Source organism: Cnephaeus nilssonii (genome assembly GCF_951640355.1).
Source record: "Cnephaeus nilssonii genome assembly, chromosome: 11".
Taxonomy (NCBI): domain Eukaryota; kingdom Metazoa; phylum Chordata; class Mammalia; order Chiroptera; family Vespertilionidae; genus Cnephaeus; species Cnephaeus nilssonii.
In genome coordinates this window covers 46,578,691-46,584,690 of record NC_137082.1, presented here as the reverse complement: position 1 = coordinate 46,584,690, position 6,000 = coordinate 46,578,691, and positions in this window count along the sequence as shown.

The following is a 6,000-nucleotide window of genomic DNA, read 5'->3' as shown; positions in this document are numbered from 1 at the left end:
TGCTCCTGCTTCCTTACATTAGCCTGTGCTCCCTCCCCAGCCATGTGGCCCTAGAATCTACATGGCACATGGCCAACTGGAAAAAGTAGGGACTACAGCTGGGGACACAAGCTAACCTAGCCAGATGCTGGACTGGACTGTGCAAATATGGAGCAGAAACTCTGGGCACTGGCTTTGACCTTAGCCCTGCTAAAGACAAATGGGATTTTTTCCTTGGTGGGAAAGAGGGAGAAAGGACCTTGGAAACTCAGTGTTTTAATTCCACAGAAATAAAGCTTTCCACAATGCCTCATCCTCCTGTGGAGGTTCTCGGAAAATTATTGTTTCCACGGCATCCCAAGAAGCCCACTTCCACCAGCAACAGGTGGAGACTCAGACAGCAATAACAGAACCAATGGAATAATTTAACTATATTATACCTTTAATATTATGGAGCCTATTAGTTTTTTTGTAAGCAAACAAAGGCTTTTTTCTACTTATGTAATTATAGTCATGTCTTTGACCCAAGGGACCTAATGTCTCTTTTATAACATTTAAAAAAATCCCCACCCTGAAATGAAATTCATAGGAAACAAATAACAAAGCTACACATAGGAAACAAATAACAAAGCTACACATTCATCTACCTAATAAAAGAGTAACATGCTAGTTGACTGTACCTTCGCAATGCCCACCAGCCAATCAGAAGTGAGTATGCAAATTAACCCAACAAAGATGGCAGGTTAATTTGCATACACAGGCTCTGAGCTGCCGGGGACAGGGCAGGACACTTGTGTTGGTGCCATGGCGATGATGCGGCGTTCCGCACCACCTCAGCCGCTCGGGCCTCTGGGCAGCATGGGAAGGCAGAAAGGCAGCTCCGGGCCGGAATGGAAAGGCTGCTCTGGCCAGAGCAAAGAGGTGCCAGCAGCCAGGGGAACAAAGGCCCATTCTTGCACGAATCTTCATTCGTGCATCGGGCCACTAGTAGTAAAATAAATGCCTATCAAATATTAACTGTGAAATGTAAAAAAAAAAAGAACACCTTCTAATAAAATAGTATCTTTCACCAAGTAAATTCTCGCATGTGCCTAGACTAGAAAACCAAAATATGGCAAGTCCTACTCCAAAGCAGAACCACAGTATGGAAACAACTGCCAAAGAGTGGATGCCAGGGTGTTGTGCTCTAGACACAAACAGTGAGAGCATTGCCACTGCTCAGGTAGTTTCCCAGACAGGATACTGAGCACTGTGACTCTGGAAAATCCATTGTGCATTAAAACGCTGTAAGAAGTACTTGGTGTTTATCTGTGGAACAGAGCTAGAGTCTAGCCTCAGCTAAATCAGACAGACTTCTTGTGTGAGTGGATGGTTGAGAGGCCATTTGAAATACACGTGAGACATTGATAAATACTTTGTTATGCACAGCAGTCCTGATTTCCATCCATCAAAGAAGAGCCCTGCTCACAATTACAGTAACAACTAAAACACCCCACAAGTTTCAGGAAAAAACAAACAGGGAACCGCTAAATTCTCGGATTAACTCCCAATTAAGAATTTGAATATACATTACATAAATCAAGGGGTAGACATTTCAGAGAAAATGTCAGGGCAATCAAATGCAATCAGAAGAGAGTGTTCACAATTGCTGAAAATAATTAGTGTTTGGATTACTAACAGTTGACCTAGCTTTTGTTGATTATTTTTCTTCTTAATATCTCTCCCCACTCTCTCCATTTAACTGTCTCTCAATCCTCTCTCTTCCTACATAATTACAAACACACACATAGAGGAGGTTATTTATTCAACCTATAGTATATATGTCAAAAACCTATAAAATTTTAAGCAAACATATTTTTTATTCCAAGAACATCTAATAGTACCCCTTCAGTACTAGTTACATTCTAATTCTTCCATTCTTATGTATTTCAGAAAAATAATGGAAACTTAGAATTATTAGCAAACCTCACCCTTGAATTCTCTGGCTTTTGGTAACTACTTGGAAATTTCAGTCTACTGAAGTCAGATTTTTCTGTGAAACCTGGTTTTGGAAATGTATAAATTGCAATTCCAAGTATGTGTTTGCCTTATTTTTGATCCATAATCACATCAGACTTAATTTATTGCTTTCTGATTTATTGCAGTGTATAATGAGACTAAAATATCAAAAAGGTCATTGGTATGATATTTTTGTACAATATAACTTCTGCTTAATCTTTAGTTTCTATAAATATTAGTATTCTCTGTTCCAAAAGTCATGTTTTAACTACTTGAATGACTATATTACAAAAATTATTCATAAAGCTAATTATCTTCTGAAAACTATAATTAATAAAACAATATTTTTGTTTCTAGAGCATTGCTTTTATTAAAATTTTCTAATTTTTAAGTTTAATTCCATATAAATATTATCCAACATAATAAAAGTATATTATATGATTTCAAATTAATTTATTACAAATTTGACCTGGCAAAACTTTTTACATGTCTTAGCAAAATGGTCTCATAAAACAACAGCTGAACTTTCTGTGTGTAATTCTGTCTTTGATGTTTTCAAAATAAATTGATAGACGGAATATATTTTAATTAAAATAACTTGGAAAAGACAATATCTTCCTCAAAAATATATTGGCAAAAGCAAATAATTTTAAAATAGTTGTTATAATGTTATTCTAAACATAGATAACAACCATAAAAATGAAAAATTTTCTTCAGTTAATGAACTGAAGGAAGCACATGAAAATAAACTAATAGTCACTATAGAAACTCAGGGGTGATACTACTAATGCAGAAGGTGATGCTGTTTTGTGTGTGTGTGTGTGTGTGTGTGTGTGTGTGTGTGTGTGTGTGTATAATAACTCTGGTCATGTCTCTTCGATAACAATGGCAAAGGAAATATCTTTCTGATTAGCATGTAAAGTATTTGCTTTAATTTTTTTATATGAAGGGAGAAAAGCACTTGCTAGAAAATTGTTGCTTCAGAGCCATATTATTGATGCCTACAATGGCTGCTTGTTGGATGCTCTGACTTCATGAACATGGGTGATGTACACCAGCTCTAGAAAGACACTTGGATGGATTGGAATTCTGGTTCCTGGGCCAGCATACTATGTCCTTCATTTATTTGTTTGAATAATTTATTTATTCTTTTTTTTATTTTATTTAATTTTTCAGAGAGGAAGGGGGGGGAGAGAGAGAGAGAGAGAGAGAGAGAGAGAGAGAGAGAGAGAGAGAGAGAGAGAAGAGAGAGGAACATCATTGATAAGAGAGAATCATTGATTGGCTGTCTTCTGCAGGCCCCACACTGGGATGGAGCCCGCAACCCAGGCATGTGCCCTTGACTGGAATTGAACCCAGGACCCTTTAGTCCGAAGGCTGACACTCTACCCACTGAGCCAAACCAGCCAGGGCATAATTTATTTATTCTTAATATTTCATTTGGCATTCCTAAAAGGCCTTTAACCTTAATCTGGTTATGGTCTATAGTTATGGGCTTCCATATGAATTTGGTCTACTCTTAATCATTTCTTCCCAGGTTTTTATAAGGACTTATCTAATTGTCTGGCTTCTTGTACAGATGATAAACTCTCTGAGAATATAAAGAATCAAGGGCATCATTATATATTGCTCTGTCCCTAATATCTCTATCATATTACCTGGCTCAAAGTAATCTTTTTTTTTTTTTGGGGGGGGGCGCGGAGGGTGTAGAGGGCAGAAGAAAGCAAGCAAAGAAGCAAGAAAAATACATTAACAGTAATTTTGCCATCTCCATATTTATCATTAAGAGTCAAGAAATTGTTTAAAGCATTTGGGATAGTGCATAACACATAAAAAGTCAAATAAATGAGTTAATGTATATATAAAATTGATATATGATATTTACTTTACTGTACCTTATAAATACGCCTTTATCAGTTCTTATTGTATTGTATTGTCATCACTTCTTGATACATTAGTATCAGTTACATTCTTGTGTTATTTGACAACATTTTATGTCACTAGAGAGATGGAGGCATAAGTTGGACTTGACCCAATAGTGCTGGCTTGGAGGATGGTGGAAGAGGCCTTGAACCAAGGAACGTGGGTGATCTTAAGAAGCTGGAAAAGGCAAGCAAATGAAATCTCCTCTAGAGCCTCTGAGAGGAACATAGCTGGGTAGACACCTTGATTTTAGCCCAGTGAGACAGCATTTTGGATCTTTCAGAACTGTAAGATGAGACATGTTGCTGTAAGCCACTGAGTGTGTGTGGTAATTTGTTAAAGAAGTAATAGGAAACTCATACAGATTCAACACATTTAGAGTCAGGAGATCATTGATGTCTTTCCTTTCCCATCCCTGTTTATAATCTTGCAACTGTCAGCCATGTGGGCAGCCCCACCATCCAGATCCTGCTTCCTCATGGCCTCTTATGGTCATCACTGCCTCTTAGTCTTTGCATCTTGCTTCCACGAGAGAGAAAATTTATTTGACTCAGCAAATTAACACCATACTCTGTTTTAAATCTTAATGTGAGTCTACTTCCTTGGCAAGAGTTAAGGTGTCCCCTATAGGCTCTTCTTATTCCAGCAGCCAGGGTTAAGGGTCACATGGAGCAGGATGTGCTCCCTCTACGTGAGAAATTCAGGAAGGCTGATTCCCCAGGGGATGTATTGACTCTTCCTTTATACCTGACAGCATTTCTCTTTGAACTCTTTGAAGACAAGAACTATATATTTTCTATCTTTGTATCCCTAGCAGCCAGTATCATGCCAAATGGCTATTACATAGTAGGTGCTGCCTTAGTTCAATTATTTCCCATGGAAGAAATACAAAACACACTGACATACAACTAATATACGGGGGTTGGGGGGAAAAAGTAGGTTTACAGTTGTGAGTACTCGAAACAATTTATTCTTTTTTAAAAATGTTTTTATTGATTTCAGAGAAGGGAAGGGAGAGGGAGAGAGGGATAGGAACATCTATGATGAGAAAGAATTATTGATCATCTGCCTCCTGCATGACCCCCACTGGGAATCGAGCTTGCAATTCAGGCACGTGCCCTGACCTGGAATTAAACTGTGACCTCCCGTTTCATGGGTAAGCACTCAACCACTGAGCCACATTGGCTGGGTGAGAGTTTATTCTTGTATTATGACTTATTTATTATTGCACTACTGTCCAAATGGACAACTGTAAACCTACTTCTGACTTTCTCTGTGTAAATGGAACGTTGCATGCAGCTGGTGGCTTATCCTATAGCTTTTGATAAGATTGCCTTGAAAAATATTAAAATGATCATTTTCCAATCAAATGTATAAATCATAACATTATTATTTGGTAAATTTGCATAAGATGAATGAAATATTGTTGACTATTCAATATGGCATAATGATCAAGGCTCTCTATTTCTAGCAATCAGGTACTTGTAACAAAGGAATAAACTTAACTTTGAATTGTGTATCACACTTTTTGTGAGATCCTGTTTTGCACCAGAATTGCCTGTGGACTTTTGAATGCATATTAAATTTCTGCCATTTTTTAAAAATATATTTTATTGATTTTCCACAGAGAGGAAGTGAGAGAGACAGAGAGCTAGAAACATCAAGGAGAGAGAAACATCGATCAGCTGCCTCCTGCACACCCCCCACTGGGGATGTGCCCACAACCAAGGTACATGCCCTTGACCGGAATCAAACCCAGGACCCCTCAGTCCGCAGGCCGACGCTCTATCCACTGAGCCAAACCGGTTTTGGCAAATTTCTGCCATTTTGATGAATTACAAAAGATAGCAAAATATTGATTATGTTCACTTAAGACACGTTAACATATTTGGAGCAATACTAGAGCTGTTATGTAAAAGGTGTGATTCTGAGCCAAGAAAATTATAGTACATAATGTTTTCTGTCTTGTTATGATTTAGACCTTCAATCAAGAGTCAGGATCTTGGAATCAGAATATAAAAATAGTGTCTTCAATATGTCTCCACATAGATTGAAAATGACTTCAGAAAGATGAAGTGGTCAGAAACAAATAGAAGAAAA